Raw genomic sequence first — 17,638 nt, forward strand, 5'->3', positions numbered from 1 at the left:
CCATGATATATCATGGTCAGACCACGCGCCAATAGAGATAAGATGCTCCCAAATTAAATTGGACAGACTGAAAGCAAACTGGAAACTAAATGAATCAATCAATTATAAAAATCCCAGAAGTATACCAGAAAATCAGTTCAGAATTAGATTTTTTTTTTTTTTTAGAATAAAAGACATTGTGACATCCCAAACAACGCTTTGGGAAGCTCATAAGGCCACCCTGATCAGTATCGCAGCAGGGAGAAAGAAACAAAAAGAGAGAAATACAAAAATAATTACAAATACTATACTGTATTACTATAATGTACTCTAATCCAGTAGCTAGAGTAATCTATCAAGGATTCCCCTCAGATTATTTTAAAATGAAGAGTGACAAGCAACTAGGGTGCCAACTATTCCCTTGACTATTTGCCTTATTAATCGAACCCCTGGCGGCCCAGATTAGGAAGAACACAGATATAACTGGAATTCAAATTAACAAACAGTCACAAAGTAGCTCTTTTTGCAGATGATTTAATCCTGACAATATCCAAATCTCTTACTTCCCTGCTGTGAGGATTGGGCACAGGCTCCACCCTCGTGATGTCAGGAGTGGGTGCAGGCACCACCCCCAAGTTTGATCCAGACTTTGGTACAGCTGGTGCCTCATCAGTGTCTGCTGTGCAGACCCCGTCCAGCAATGGTCTAGTAACAGCTTCTACTGTGCAGCCGTTCACCTATTGGCCGTTCCTCCTTGATAGGCTCATCGATTGCCTCTGTAAATCGGCTGAGCATAATAGTTCTTTACTTGTGACGTCGTGCTGGTCACAAGTACTCTGTGTTGCCCTGACCTGCCTTGCCTCGTTCTGTCTTGCATTCCAGTGACCTGGACTACGGACTCCATCTTCTACTACCCTCGACCTTGGCTAAGTGACCTCTACTACCCACCAGCCTCCTACCCTCAAGCACGGCGAGCACATATACTACCTTACTTCTCCAAACCCTGACCTGGCTACATGACGACGAACCTGCACCCCAGACGTGGCCTCTTGGCTTCAGGTCAGTGTTTTCAAATCCCCACCTTGGCCTCGCGGTCCCGTCCTGTTTGTGGCGAGCACTCGGTACAAATGCGTAACCTATTTATTCTTCTCAAGACTTTACACAAAATGTCAGGGCTTTAAGATAGACAATGCTATATCAGAAGCACTAAATATAAGTTCACCAAAAAAGTTGAGAAATTACTAACCATCAATTTTAATTTCAAATGGCAACCATCTTCTATTAAATATTTAGTAGTTTCAATGACAAACAACTATAAACTCTCTACCGAGCAAACTTCCCCAAATTATTCCAAACGTTCAGGGAGGATATTGGAGTTTGGTCCACATATAATATTTCATGGATAGGCAGGATACAGTGTGTTACATAGTAGATGAAGTATTAAAATAAACTTGCTCCCTCGCATTTTATATTTATTTCAGACCCTTCCAGTGCCAGTCGTATTAAAAGATATTCTTTCCCTTCAGTCTCTGTTCACTAAATGTATCTGGAATGATAAGAAACAAGAATTAAGGGAAGGGTTCTTGAAAGACCGACATTGGCAGGAGGATTAGCAGTACCTTGCTTGTTATCATATTATAGAGAGGCTCAACTCTGCCAAATCTCCCAATGGCATACTGATCCCAACCTGAATAAAATAATTTGGTCCCCAAAATCAGTAGTAAATTAGATCAGAGACCCGCTGTCCTCAATGACTAACTTGTTGAAAATATGGGAGGCCACCAAATTCAGATGCGCATTAACAACCAAAAAATCGTTAATGAACCCCCTCCTAAATAACCTGGATTTTGCACCGGTTCTGAACAATAAATATTTTACAATTTGGCAACTGAAGGGGATACAGAGACCACAAGACCTGGGGAGTGATAACAATATTAAAACATTCAAACAAATTAGGATGGAAAAGGGTTTGCAACACATTGAGTTTTTTCGGTACCTTCAGCTCTGAGCATTTTATAATAAGCACCTCCCTTCCCCCCGCTAACAAACTTTGAAAAGCCAAGTGTACTCGAGACTGATACTAGTGACCTCACATCCCAGATGTATAAGGAAGTAACGTGCACAGGCACAGAATTTACACAACAATGGCATTATGTGAGCCAGTGGGAGACTGATTTAGAAGAAGTTTTAGATGAGGAGGAATGGAGTGAAATCTTTTTGTCGGCCGCTAAGAGCTTGATATGCACCATGTTATAGGAGAATCCATATAAAGTCTTAATGAGAAGGTACCTTACCCCTCTAAAGATTTCCAAATGTATTCCAGGCTATTCTCCAATGTGTCCAAAAAACTGCGGAGAACAGGCTGACTTGTTACATACGCTGTGGTCTTACACTCAGGTTGTATCTCTCTAGAGGAAACTTAAAAATTGGCTACAGGGGATTTTAGGCCTCACTATACCATGGATCCCTGGCTATTCCTTCTATACAGACCAATGCAAGGTTTATCCAGAGCTGAAAGTGAACTGGTTGCTCACAAATAAAAAGACACCCCACTAGTGTCGAAGATCTAGAAAAGAATTTGATTTAATTGCCAAATGGAAAAGTTAACAAGCATGGTCAACGAAACTGGCAATAAATTCCAAAAGGTTTAGCAGCCCTGGATTGTTCAATCAGATATTCCAGGGGTAAGTATGGCCACAATCCTGCTGCGATAGTTGTAGTGTGCATTCTCCTTGGACAAAATATTGAAGCTGGCTGCGTGGTAGCGCTGACTGACAAGCTTATAGGAAAAGTGGGGCCAGGACTGTACAGAAGTTATAAATGTAAGTCTAAAGTGAATGTAGAAATGTAACTATGCCCCTCCCCCCATCCCTAGATGCGTTCCCCTGATATTATTTTACCATAAAATATGTGATGTTTTGATATGTATGTTCAATGTATTGATCGTCAATAAAATATGGTAAAAAAAAAAAACACCCCAAATACATATAAACCCCTCAAAGTACATATAAAACCCCACCCCAAATACACATAATCCCCAACCACCCCCCCAAATACATATAAAACCCCCACACCCCAAATACATATAAAACCCCCACACCCCAAATACATATAAAAATAAACCCACCCCTAAATACATATAAAATACAGACTTACCTTGGGGATGGTCTCATGCCAGGCCCGGCTTCCGGTCCTCTCGTTGCCGCCGGCTTCCCCCCCCCACCCCCTGCTGCGGGCCTCCCTCACTGACCATCCCAAGCTGAGACTAACATCCGCGTGCTTACGGTGCGCGCTGTCAGACAGGCCCAGTACGCACCGGCATCAGAAGCTCAGCGCGGGATGGTCAGTGAGGGAGGCCCGCAGCTCGGGGGGAGAGCCGGGGGCCCGGCGGCAACGAGAGGACCGTTAGCCGGGCCTCCTGCAGCCACCAGGCCAGGGAAACTTGCCTTGCATATGGTATTAGAGTGATTACAAACATTTTTTATGATTGTCATTGATCTTCCAAATACATTTACAGTATGCTGAGAAACATGACACTTTTCAACTCAAATCTATTATGTTGATTTGAAATGATCTGAAATATTACAAACATTATAGTCAATATATAAATTCGGCATATTAAGGATTATGCATGGCAACGTTGTTTATTCAGTTACTATTTCAAACAATACTCCGTCTCTTCTCTGCATTCTCACATTAGTGTTTTGCAATAACATACATGATATCAGATATCATCACATCACTTCAGGCCTGTGTACTGCAGTATGATGTCAGCATGCAGGCAACACACAGATAGAAAACACATCCGTGCTGACTCGCTCTCTCAGTCCCAGACCAGTGGTGTTCACTAGAAACTACTCACTCAGATGAACCAAATGGTTCATTAGACCTTGGGGGGTGCAACATTTATTTGGTGGGGGGCGGTTGCCGAGGCCCCGTACTCTTCCCCAAGGAATTTAAATTAAATGCCGGGGGACCGCGCAAGGCCTCTGTAACTCACTTACCGTGATTCAGCCGGTTTCGGCGATACGTTACCATGGCGGCGCGGGGTCATGTGACGTGACATAACATGAACCCGCGGCATCATTTGATGCCAGCACGAAGGTAAGTGGGGGCGCGAGCACCAGAAGTTTGCGCACCCCTGCATTAGACTACACTCAAATGTCACAACTTGAGGAAATAAAAGTGTGCCGAATATTGTTAAACATTCACTCACACGTAAAAAATGGGCAAAATCTGGGAAATCACAACAAAAAGTCGCAAAAATGCAAACCGTCGCCAAAATTTGGCAGACACAAAATTTTACTCAGGGATTAAAGCAGGAACCTGCGCTGCTTGTTTTTTTTTTTTAATTTCTACATAAATATAAATAATTGTGCTTTTGGAGATTAACTGCAGCACTCCAAGCTACGGTGAAACGCTGGTGCCCGAGATGTAGTCCAGGAGAGCAGTCTTGTCCAGGCGCACTATGGCAGCTAATAGAAAGTCTTGAAATGTGTTCATGTTTTTTCTCGTGTTCAAAAAAGAAAAACACAAAGGAAGCTGGCACAAAATAGTGAAGGTTTCACTTGAAATTGTTTGTCCCCAAACTTTTGCACAAACAAGTAGATCAGAGGTTTGTAACCCCCTTTACATTGTGCACCCCCTGCTAGGGGGGGGGGGAAACAAACGCTTAATAAGGCCCCAAACTGCACCTAAGTGTCTGCAGTCAGCATGGGTGGAGCTGTCAATTACTGCAGAAGCTTCCAAAGTCACGTCCCACAATGTCTTGCTGCTGTGGATGTAAAGCATTGTGGGGTGAGACTCTGGGAGTTCCTGCTGTAATTTCAACTAAGCCATCTGCATTAAAGTGAAGTGTGGGGCCTTACTAAGTGCACAATCTCCACACGACTTCAGGAACCTACTACAGTCTAAGAACTGGAATCCACCATTACATATTTTATGGGGCAAACCCCTTGGGACTCCTAACTATTCACAAACCCCCCGTTGGGAATCACTGATGTACATAAAGCCCCTCTAAAATTCCCCTGGGGAATATCCCACATGGGTGGGGCCTGGGAGCATGGGAAAAGTTGAACTTACCAATGGAAACCGACTGATGGAGCAAGGACCCAAACCCAGGTCCCCCCAATGCAGTTCCATTCCTCACTGCTGGGGAGAGAACAATGCACCAGCCTTGGAGTGTGTACTCTCCCAGCAGGTGGGTGCGTCTTTCCCAAGCCTCACAATGTCCCCCCACACTGGCCCTACACAAAGGCTTGCCTTCTGACTCATTATATGCTGGTCACTTAACCATTGTTAGTGGCCCAGCCATACAATGTGTCACACAGTGACAGTTAATACATAGTAACACACAGTCAGAGACGAGATGCATAATCCCAGTTAGATATTACCAGGGATGGAGGCCATTTTCCAACCCCGAGATGGCACCTTAACCCTTTTAGTGGATTGCCATCTTGACTAGCAGAAGCAGCAAGCGGGCTTAACCTTTATCTGGGCATGCCATACTGTTCTGCCATCACACCTGGTACAGCTGTTGGTCTCCGGGAAAAGGTTTGAGAACTACTGAACTAGACTGTTCTGTCTTGAACAGCAAGGGAGACGAGAGGCACAGCTCACAGCGGAAGCGGCAGCAAGCACTGGTAATGAGGGCAACTCCAGACAAGGGTCAAAATATACATGAATCTTTAATGGTCAGTACAAGAATAGGACCACGCACCAACGCGTTTCGTCCGTTAGGACTTTCTCAAGGTGTGAGCTTATGCCTATTGGAGACGTAGTTTGGGATAGCCGTGTGGGCACCATCAAGTCCCTTTTATCACCCTGGGAGGTCAATTCATTCACTTCTACATATATTATTCCTGGACATTGGATTCATTTATTGGGAGATTACATTACTGGAGTCTGTTGAGGTGATGCACCAATATACCACACAACCTATGTTTTTTTTGTCTTGAAACATTTATTTCCTTTTAAAATTACTTTATGAGTGCCTCCAAGCCATGGTGAATAAAGATACACTTCAAGCTGCAATAATATAAAAGTAAGGCTTTAAAAGGGATAATCCCACAACACATATCCTTCCGCCATTTTAACAGCTATTTATAATTTACTGTATCAAACAGTTTTGCAAGTTTGTACCCCAAAGGCCAATTCTTAATTGAGCCTCCATGAATATTACTAATATACAACACACACTATTTTTATTAAGGACAGGGACAGATATCCAACAGTAGAGTTAAATTGCATTAAAAACTGTATTTATCAGCATTTAGAGTAAAAAAGGATCAGAAAGTTATTTTGTAGAATGTTTTCTCAAAATGTGTTTTAGGATTTAAACACGACTTATTTCACCAAATAAAAATGGCAGTTGGAACCACGTACTTCGAGTAGTCCAACCAACCAAGGTCTTAATTACCAACAGGAATCGTTTACAAATGTTCCTAATGGTTGATTAAGATATGTTGGGATATCAAAACAAAATCTTGGGATCTAAAGTGTTTCAGGTCATTGATTAACTCTGAACACGGTCAAGAACAGAGGTTTGGCTCACGGAAAATAATAAAAGAAGTGAATTCTATTTATTTAATCAATGGCCTCAGGATGCACAGTAAGTGGCACAGCTGCTAGAAGCTAGTACCAACACTACTGACAGTCATTACCATGTGTGTAAGCTTTGTTTACGAGTGTGAAACAAACTTTCTTAAACAGTTACAGATAAGGCACCATAATAGTCCTAAAATATATTGCATTACAATAACGTCACATTCTTAAGATCTCGCACTGAAAACATTACAATGCATTCAGAGTATAATTATGTTAAAGTTACAGAGAGCACACATCCAAAAGATTATTGGGCACTCTAATAAAACTGAATGCTGACCATACTCTCAGACCCCATGTGAGACCCCATGTAAACCCTTTCCATACACAATAAAGAAGTTTGTACTATGTAAGAACTCTCCTGGTTACATTACTGTTAATAAAAATATGCTTTCTGTAAATCAGTGCACAACTCCTAAAGGAGCTTTTACTAGAACTAAATACATATATTAACATAAATAAAAAGGCATGGACAATTACAGCGATTGTAAACTAACCAAGCAAAACAAGTATATTTTTACCATTTTAAAGCCATTTTATTCCAGGTACTCATAGTGCATTGCTGTTTAAGGAGATAAATGACCTGTTTATTTACATTAACAAAAAACTGCCACGTGTGCTTTTCAGCTGCATACAGTAGGTAACCTTTCTCAAATATTTGTACATTAAAGGTCAGCCAATCATTGGATACAATACCATATCGGGTCTAATGTCCAAAGAATGTGCATACACTGGGTCTATGCAAATCACAATAAACCAGTGAGTTTTAAGAAAAATTTATTAATTTGTACAAAAATCAACGGTTGTTTTTTTTTGAAGGTCAAACAGAACCTTCATAACAAAGGTCATGGCAAATATCTTATTGTGATAAACTGTTCCAGGTATCGTAACAAACAGAAACATTCTTTACAATTAAAATGAATAAATATAATTCCGTGCAGGAACACAAAACAAGAATTTATCAAATGTTCACAATAATTCAGATTTCAAGATTGCCTGGAAAACAAACCCTGCCTCTTGCAAACTGCATCTTTTAGAGAATACAGACTATAAAAATGCAAACATGTATTTTCTGCCAAGAGAAAATAGTGCATGCAGTATCCTCACTGTCTAAATTTAACCTGAAGGCAAAGACAAAGGCAGGAACCTGTGCAGCTGAGAGTAAACATTTGCATCTGTTTACTGTAACTGCACACAAGTCATGTTAAAAATAATTCAAATATTTTATACAGTTAGGCTGCTCATGCAAAAGTCTTAGGAATGAATGCAGGAATCCTTACTTGTTCAGAGAAGCACTCTCCCTCTTCCACAGCCATTTTCCAGGCTAACAATGAAACTTGATAATGTGATTACGCAGTTAACACTGTGGACACTGCATCACAGCAAAGATACTGTAAATCCGTTAAATGAGACAACAAGGAGCAGAGGTAAAACTCCAGGGGACTGTTGAAATGTCTAAAGGTGTATGAGCACTTGCTACTGTACCTCCTCGCACACAGCATTAAACATACTACGTGAGGATTCCTAGCTGACTTACCATATTTGTAAGCTCCAAACATTCTCTGTATGTGTAACCATGATATGGACAATACCAAAAATAGCATCAGAATCAGCAGGCCAGCTCACTACAGTTGCTTGGAAGCACTCCGAGTCGGAACACGCTTTTGTCATTTTGCTTATCAGCTTTCTCCTTTGTAATGAGACTCCTTGGACTAATGCTCCATGTGGCAATAATCACATAACTGTGCTCAGTGATTTCTGTATGTTAGGCTCTGTTACGAATGGCAGCTATAAGCACCACCATACATTTAAAATTGTATCCAAATAAATAGCGGCCCCCTAGCTATAGGTGGAGGGGTCTCATGACTGGGGGGGCTTGCATTCCCCTCGCTGGCCCGTCCCCACATCTCCCTCCCCTGCCCAGGGAGGAGTCCCCAGGGGGCCTATGTAAGGCCAGCGCAGCCTCTTTGCTGCCCGCCAGACGATTCCCACCCATCCCATTAGGAAGCGCAGGGCAATCATGTAACAACTGGCAGCGACATGCCTAGCAGTGCCATTGTATTCCCTGTGAGGTGGACACATGCATTGTATGCGGCGTTAATGTCTCTTTGCTCTGTTGCAGTATGAAATGCTGAAAATGAAAGGAACGAGGTTCCGAGCAGGAGGGGCCGTTGACCTGTTTTGCCTTTGTCACAGCGGCTCTTTGGGGGTAGGTGCTTGTTCTTGCCAGACTGGGAGCTGGGCCGTTTGAGCCCGGGGGGAGTACGAGTGGGCAAGGTCAGTTATCCATGACCTCGAGAGCCCACTTGCATAAGGGACACGAGGTCAGCGGTTCGAGGGCCGGCTGACCATCCCCTCCCCCTCCTGTCAAAGGAGCACTCTGGCAGGGAGCGGCATTTACCCCTCTTAGGTTTTCTGTATAAATAAATAGCCGCGGCCATTTTACCTCCAGTTCCTGTTTCCTGTCTTTATTCGTACGTTACATGTGGGTATAGAGGGCAACCGCCTGGCAACCTCACTGCTCAAGTGAGATGAGTATTTATTTACTTTTCCACACAAACTGCTGTGTGTTTCAAACAAGTGGAAAATGTATCAAATACTCTTCTTCTCGCAGGTTCCCTGTGGGAACGTTCACTTTTATAACTACTGAAATAAAAGGTAATAAACATACTGGATGAAGTACAAGGATTTGGAAGAGAAGTGTCACTGAATAAACTCACTGCTACTTTATACAGTACTAGTAACATTTGTATTTCTATTGACACTTGAAAGCAATTACGTGGCATTGAAGTTGCAGAGTTCGGCTTCCTCTTGAAAACAAATATGTTGTCTATGTAAAATGTGAAAACAAACTCTAGGGACATTTATTGAATGTACAGCTCATTTATCAAAGGCGAATACGTTTATAGAAAGGATAAATATAAAGTGAGGTGCATTATTTTTGTATAAACACACTTAAAGGACTTATCCATTATTGCAATTAATTGCATTTAATGGAGATTTATACTTTTTAAAGTACCAACAAGAGAGCCCTTCTTAGACTGTTTCCATTGATGAAACATTGTATTTGTACTCCCCCCTTTTCCTTGTATGCTACTTGGAGCATTGGCCTCCTATGTTTTGTATCAGTACACATAATCTTGGTAGCATTTTCTGTGTCTTGTTCTGGTATATAGTCTGACGGATGTGTGAACCTGTCAATGTTTAGACTCTCGACACGTCCAAAAATGTTCCGGTCACAACATTCGTGATTATTCTCCCAAGCATTGGCCAATCATTCTGTAATAGAATTTGCCAGAACAATTGCTGCCCTCTTAAGAACGTAACATTTCGCTTGCTGCAGAGGCGCTGGCTCACACGGCTCAGGAAATAAAGGCATTTTCACACCAATGTTGTAAATTTCACTGACACTTGTGTAACTTCCTAAAAAAAAGGCAAAATAATTTCCTCCACAAAAAAACCCCCAAAACGTATAAACTTTTGTTAAACATTTAAGAGACAATATGTAAACAATTTTGTGAACCAAACTCTGACATATTCTCTAGTTGTATTGGGCTGTGGAACATGTTGGCCCCTTATACATAAACGATACCAATAATGTGTATATATACAGTAGCTGCGCAGACCTTGCAGGTCTTATCATCTTGGGTACTATAAAGAATTGTGCAGCCTCGTTCATTGCAGCAAGTGTTTATAGTCATAATGTTGCCCGCATTAGCAAGTTGAGACTCATTCACAAATAAAGTTAGATGCACCTAATGCAACAAGCCCCTTCTCTTTAGGGCTTTCTGCAGCTGTTGCCATATTACATATAGCCATGCATAATAATGGTATATTGCTTTCCTCTCTGTTGGCAGTAAGTCCTGGTAAGAACAGGTATGCCAGCAGTAGTTATGGAGGTTTTCCCTCACACCATGGTGAGGTGCCCTATGTATGGAGGGGAGTGGCTGTATGCTCTGAGTCCCTGGATAGTGACATCAGGGATGCGCCTGCCTCCTGAAGTATATAAGGCACAACACAGTTAGTTACAGTGTGTTCTAGCAGCTTTGGAAAGCTGTTGGGAAGTTGTATTTTCCTGCATAAGGGATTGTAGGAACACTTTGTGACCCTAGTGACGTAACTAGCGGTCCAGGTTGACCAATCAGCCTGTCTAAACCACTCTGTGTCCAGGGACCTGGCACAGAGAGGATATCCCTAGGAGAAGAGGGAATCCCACTTCAATTCGGGAGGGCGTACCTGGCGAAGGGACAGCACGGAGAGATGTGCAGCTAGAGCCGGCAGCTGCATGGGGCAGTCTGCTACATCCCAATCTACAATAAAGATGACCTTGTTAACGATACCCCCACTGTGTGAGTGTGAAATTACTCAGCAGTGGATGGCACCACCAAGAATGAGTTCCTCATCAGGACCATCTCCCTGCGGAAGCATAGACCCTGATGAGGTGGAGGCGCTGCACATGATGTAAGTTGAACTCGCACCCACTACCTCAGCTACCTGTCCTGATGATATCCCCTAATACCATCAAGCGGGAGACTCAGGAGTTCTGTTGCCTACAGGTGCACCACCAAACACAAACACGTAATGGGGGTTGGTTGTTAGAGTACCCGGGCCAATGTGAGATTGGGGGGGGGGGGGAAACCCGTTACATACAAAATGTACATACTTGTAGAGGGAAAGGATGCATCATAAACACAGGGACTACTAGATGACGACACATGCTAAGTAGAAGTGTGTACTTCCTATGTGTGAGTCTCCTATGCTGCTAGGTAACTACCCCACTTGTGATTTCACATCAGATGCGCTAGTAATTATTTGCATGTCCTCGGTTCATCAGATAGAAAAGTACAGAAAGAGCAAGCTGTACACAGGGAAAAAGTCTACACTTTCTATAAAATGTGTGTTGCCGTCTTTATTGTGAAACATAACTGCAGGATAAGAGAGCAGCCAGATCTACCGATTCATTCCAGAATGGGAACTGGAATTTCTTCCTCCTTGGCACTGATTTTATTGCTGATCTACCCATAATAAATAGTAACTTCCACAAGTGTTTAAAGAGCTGGGTTTTTTTTACCTGTAGGCCTCGGACATGGTGCCGCAGACCGGCCGCTGAGAGAACAGACTGCCCTATGGCAGTTTTCGTGTCCGTGCGGAAGCGGGAGGGAGCGCGTTGCGCAAGAAATCAGTTCAAACTGATTTATTGGCGCGACAGGCCGGACACGTGAGCGATTCGCCCAATGAGGGCGAACCAGCTCCGTGACGCCACTCGGCACGCCCCCCGCGGCCCATCTAGAATGGCCAGGGAAAGCACCCGCTTTCCCTCAGCCTCCGCACGCCTCTGCACCATGTCCGAGGCCGTTTGCCGAAAAAGTGAGAGTGCGCTATAGAGACAGAATTTAAATGCAGGTTGTGTTCAGATCTATTTCCCGAGGATTTAACTCGCTGCATGCGGACGATATTATAAGCCATTTTGCTGTTCATCTTAAAGCTGCAATTCATGCTACTCAACTTGAAAATAGTCTTTTGAAACAGTTCACACTCAACCTAAAAATACAACCCTGTTCCCTAAAGATAACCCCTTTTTAAAAACGTCCGAAAAGTTCATCTAAGACATATAGCAGCTTTAATTATTTTTCATTAAGAAAAAAGTTTTGGCGAAGTTTAGACATGACTTTTCTTTTTCTTTCTTTGGTTTCCTTGATAGTCCATGGTAGCTATTCTAATACATCTATATGACCCTATAGGGTCTATAAAACTGAATAGCTCAGGAATAGAAAATGGCACAGATATAGTGTCAACAAAATTATATCACACGCACACGCCTATATAAATCGTAAAAAGATAGAAGGGGTGAATATATCCAACTCACATTGGTTGTGCTATTCCTATATTGTATTTTTACGTTTTGTCCATACTTCCGAAATCTTGGGGTCTAACTGATTGGATATATGCACCCAGCCTGTTTTCTATATCTGTGCAATTTTCTATTCCTCAGGATATTCAGTTTTATAGACAGGGTCCTATAGATGAGTAAATAGCTACAATGGACTAAAAAAGAAAGAAAAGAAGAAAAAAAGGTGTGAAAACTCCTCCAGCACTTTTTTTTGCAAAAAGAGATACAGTTCCCAGGAATTTTAAAAAGGGCGTATTATGAGGGAACAGGACACTATCCCAATACGAGGATTTTCTGACTCGCGCGCACGGTGACTAGTGGTAGAGACAGGTAGCTAACTCACTCCCCATAGATGCACACGGTGTCCTTCTTTCTTTTTGTTCTTTTATTGTAAAGGCACAACAATAACAACACAGGAGGGGAACTCGGGCAGGTGACATAAGTGAGGGAGAGGTAAATGAAGAAACTTCCTCCCAGGAGATGGGATACAGACTGCTCCTAATGGCTGCTGGTTCCAAACGGAAGCACGCTTTCCTGTCCCGGCTGGAACACGCCGAGGACTATTACCTGAGGTTTGATCAGAGGGGGGTTTCCAAGGCAACAGACTGGGAGCAATGGGAAAGTAACATTGTTGCAATGTTACACTGAGGAGTGCTGACAGTCTCAGAACAGGGAAACACACATCTGGTGTCAGGACCAAGGGTATATCTAGGCATGTGATTAGGGGAAGAGGAGCACAAACGTTTCCTGCTGCGCCCCCCTGTCTGCCTGCTTGCGCCCCCCCCATCCTAATTGCAGCTGCATCAAATGGCGCTCCGGGGTCATGTGATGTCACATGACACTGTGGCGTCATTTGATGCCGCGTTGCCATGGAGACGCGTCACAGCGTCTGAATCCCCATACGTTTTATTATTGCAGAGACCTCACACGATCCCCCGGCATTTTAAATGCCTGGTGGAAGAGCCGGACCTCTGCAACCGCCCGCGCCCCTCCCCCCCCCCCCCCCGCAGACAAGGGGCGCGCCCCCCAATTTGCACACCCCTGATTTGGGGTATTGCTGCTTTAAGTGAGACAAAATAAGTAAATCTTAGTAATAGACACATAGTACATAAATAAACCGCTCTAAATTTCAGACACCATGTGTGTTGTGTCCCAACACTTGTAACGTCTCACACAGTTCAGAACCAGGTTCTCCTATACTTCAATGACTTTGTCCTACTTAAAGTCGGAATTACTGCCCTAAAATGTCTCATTTAGTTCAGAGTTTATTGATGTAATGAATTCGATTTCTTGGACAGCTACTGTATAATGTGGTTTATTGTACTTCAACCTCATTCAGAACCTTTAAACCCACCAATAAAATGGAGTACTGTATCATAACCAGTTTTTGTACAATTTAATTTGAACATATTAAGGTTTTATCCTAAAACCAGCAGTGCCCCAATGTCTGCCTGAATCTTTATTGGATTAGTCCAATATACCAGCCATGTAAAATTAATCTGCTAAAATTCTAATCTGGGTCTATCTACTAAATTTATTCTATTTAACTAATGTCCTACTGAGGAGAATGACAAACTGAATGCAGATTATACACCATTTCTGAGTTTATCATTCAGGCTTTCACCGCAGCTAGAAGCAGCTTAAAATTCCTGCAGTGACTCATGTGCATTAAGATTTGAGAAATCTTTCACAGATAGTGGAAATACAGTAATGTCTTACTCATAACTGGGAAAGCTCTACATACGTCCTTAGAGCTAATTTAAGAATCAAGACTCTTAAATTAGCAGTTCTATTTACCCAAAGCAGACATGTTAACTTTCACTGATTATCCGAGCCTTGCTGACTTGGAATCAGTCTCATAAACTTCAATACGGCCTTGCTGCCAACATTCACAACTTGTCTCTTAAGATTATGTTTTGGGGGTTTAGAATCCCTAATCCCAATTCACAGCCATTGACTGAGCCACTGATTGAGCCACCAGTGCTGAAGCAGGGATATCCTTAAAACCGGACCTGTTGGTGGCTCTTGAGGACTGGAGGATTTGGCCACTCCGGTTCTAGCAGGTCTCAACTGCAGCATTTTCCTGCCATTCTCCAAACCTCGACTCCTCCGTGTAAGCCTCTGTTTATACTGTACTGCTCTCTACACGTGCTATAGTGAGGTTAGAAAAAAGCCAATGTTCTCCTAATCTCAAATTGTCTCTACTTGTAATGCACGAGAAATGCTGAGGTCATTTCAATTGCAATGAACAGTTTTTTTTTTTTAACTCTTTGGGTGCCCCAAGATGTAGCCACTACGTCATGGAGTGTGGCCGCCGGGGGCCACCGTGCCCTTTGAGTGCTTCTTTTGTAGGGGAGATCGCGTTCGGCACGTGATCTGTAATGCATGGATATTGTGCCCCTGGCCCCTTTGGCAACTAAAAGGTTCAGAGATTTTAGGTGTGAGGGTGTAAGAGGGGAAGAGAGAGAGGCGGTTAAAACTTTGAAAGCCATTGGCTTAAATAGGCAGGGAATGAGGTGCTATCAATTACAGATGTAGCAGATGTTCTTAACTCCGTTAACAAAAAATAACACATTAAATACCGCGTGTGTGATCGCTGAACACTCGCTTTCAATAGCGCTACTTTTAAATAATGCGTCAGTGTTAACGAAATGTATCGCGTCAGTGGGAGCTGTAACATCTGCAACTCGCCAGAATGGAAAACCTGCATCTGTACTGCTCCCCCATACTGTATGTCAGGTACAGTCATTAGTCTCCAGCATATCTTCACAATCAGAGCCCCTTCATGTTAGTTGTTCATAGCATCGATTTTTTTGTGCGTGAATAGCAAATATATTAAATGATTGAAAAGATTTTAAGCATATCTTACATTAGAAAACAAGTGTTAAAAATTGTGGCATACGTTGGGATATTTGTGTTTTAGTGCAGTTACAATATGCCCTGTACATTAGGACTGCACTTTCATATTTGCATAAGTGATATTACATTAAAAAAAAGCACCGCCTTCTAACCCTTTATGGAAACACAGAATTTGACAGCAGATAAAAGCCACTTGTTCCATCTAGTCAGTCTGCCCACTGTGAACCCTCCGTTCCTTTGGTAGCTTTCATATGTAGGATAGCTTTGTGTCTATGTGAAGGATTGTGGATCTCCCATACTGTATTAGTCTCTATAACCTCTGTTGGAGGCTATTCCGTGAATGCAACACACTTTCCATAAAGTTCTTCCTCACAGTTCCAAGCTGGCCACCCTCCAGTTTGAAAGCAACTTAATGCTGCATAAAAGTCAACAACCCCTTTTGTTAAACCTCTCAGGGTTCATAATTCATTGAACGCTACATAAAACATGCAAACCATTAAAGCCGCAGTCCCTGACACTCAAGGTTTTTTTCCATGAGCAATGAAGAGTTTGTCCATATGTGCCCAGTGGATACAAAATGTAGTGGTTCACCCTGCCACCAGTAGAAAGCAACAATGTCATTGGAAGCTTTCAATTCGTGATCCTGGTGGCCATGTTTGTAGTTTTTTTTAGAAAATGTATGCTCAGGTATGGTAAAAGAAGAAGGGGGGGGAAGGCTTTTTGGGGGGTGGGCATTACTGCTTTAACATAAATTATTTTCTATTTCTGCTTTTGTTTGCTGATCTGAGTAGTATACAAAATTATTATTAGTATCAAACTTTACTAATCATGGCTAATTCTTATTGATTCAATGAATAGTGACTATTTTGGCACTGAGTAGGCGATCTGAGTGCCAAATGTGTGTGGTCAAATAAACATTAAGAGATTTTCTACACATTTTTACCCAACATCTAACACCAGTCCCCTGACTGCAGGAGTGATCACACGGACTGATGGTACTGGACATATTTCCTTAACGCTTTTTGTATTAAAACATGGTCAACATCCTCAAGGTTTCGACTCATTACAGATCTGATGTTCCCTGCCTCTCAAGATCACAATGTTTGATCAGAGTTATAACTGTAAAGAAAAACACATAAAAACCATAGAAAATATTCACCGGTCTCTCCCCTCTCCCCTAATCCTCTCCCAGCAGGAGGAAGAAGAAGTGATTGGGAGTCCCTGAGATTTTAACCTTAGGCTGTCGTAAAACCGCTGGTTGTTTTTCAGGATAACGATCACATGATCACTTCAGGTAGCGATCATGTCACATCCAGCCCTCAGCGAAGGGAATTAGAGGGGGTTCTACTTCCATTCTCATCACACTCACTGCTCCTCTAGAGAATGAGCATTACAAGCATGACGTTCCAAGGGGCGTCCTGGCATGGTGGTCCTCATGACATTCAAGGAGTGTCATAAGGACACCTTAAAGCTGTGATTATACCAGAGGCCGCTGGGCGGCAGCGTGATCTGGTGATGTCATCCTTACGCTGCCGAGTGGCATCTTGTACAGGTAGAGGAGACAGGAGAGGAGAGAAGCAGGAGACAGGGATTTCTATAGGGGTTATAATACTTTCATACAATGCTCAATGGATTACATGAAGTCCATGCAGCATAGAAATTCCTGCAACACTTTTCCCACATAACAAATGTCTTGAACAACAGAAAGCGGCTTTCAGGCTAAAAGGAATTCATCTAAAATTAACCAAACTGGTTTAAATGGCCCACTCTGCAGGTAACTGAGAACATTATGTAGCTAAATGATTCATGTGTACGATTCAGATGCATCTTGGACTATACTGATATCTCTGTTTGAAGCAGGTCAGGGTATTTACATGTAGGCCACAACAACAACTTCCATCTTCCACACAAGCACACACACAACGCTCTGATCTCACAGACGCAGCGCCTGCTACGGGACCGGCCATCACATCGCTGAAGCACCGCTATTTTCAAGCTGTTTTGTCGGAACGGTTCCATTCAAACAAACAAACAAACATAAGGCCGGGCAAATGTAAAGGAGGAAACTGCGTGGACTGTGATCTACTAATACATTAGTGACCACAATAATTAATCAGCCAGTAATGCCCTGTTCTTCGAGGATTATTACTATTATAGGCCTTTTTGTTTTTACATTTTACTAAAAAAGAGACACTTTTGTAGTCATATTGATTTTTATCAGCACGATTGTCTACATTTTTTTTGCTTTTACTGCAAGTTTATTAAAAGGAAATTGTACATACACACACACACATACATACATATATA

The 17,638-nt window shown here is 42.5% G+C and overlaps 1 protein-coding gene and 1 long non-coding RNA gene across 2 annotated transcripts in view; one reads left to right on the forward strand and one right to left on the reverse strand.

Moving 5' to 3' along the window:
• Nucleotides 1-17,638, reverse strand: part of ANK3 (ankyrin 3) — a 461,946-nt gene that overhangs the window by 368,491 nt on the left and 75,817 nt on the right.
• Nucleotides 641-9,033, forward strand: LOC142502111 (uncharacterized). The gene is made up of 3 exons (XR_012803646.1): nucleotides 641-757; nucleotides 862-1,038; nucleotides 8,705-9,033. It is a non-coding gene; the product is annotated as an uncharacterized LOC142502111 (long non-coding RNA).

The sequence above is a fragment of the Ascaphus truei genome, chromosome 8 (genome assembly GCF_040206685.1).
Source record: "Ascaphus truei isolate aAscTru1 chromosome 8, aAscTru1.hap1, whole genome shotgun sequence".
Lineage (NCBI taxonomy): Eukaryota > Metazoa > Chordata > Amphibia > Anura > Ascaphidae > Ascaphus > Ascaphus truei.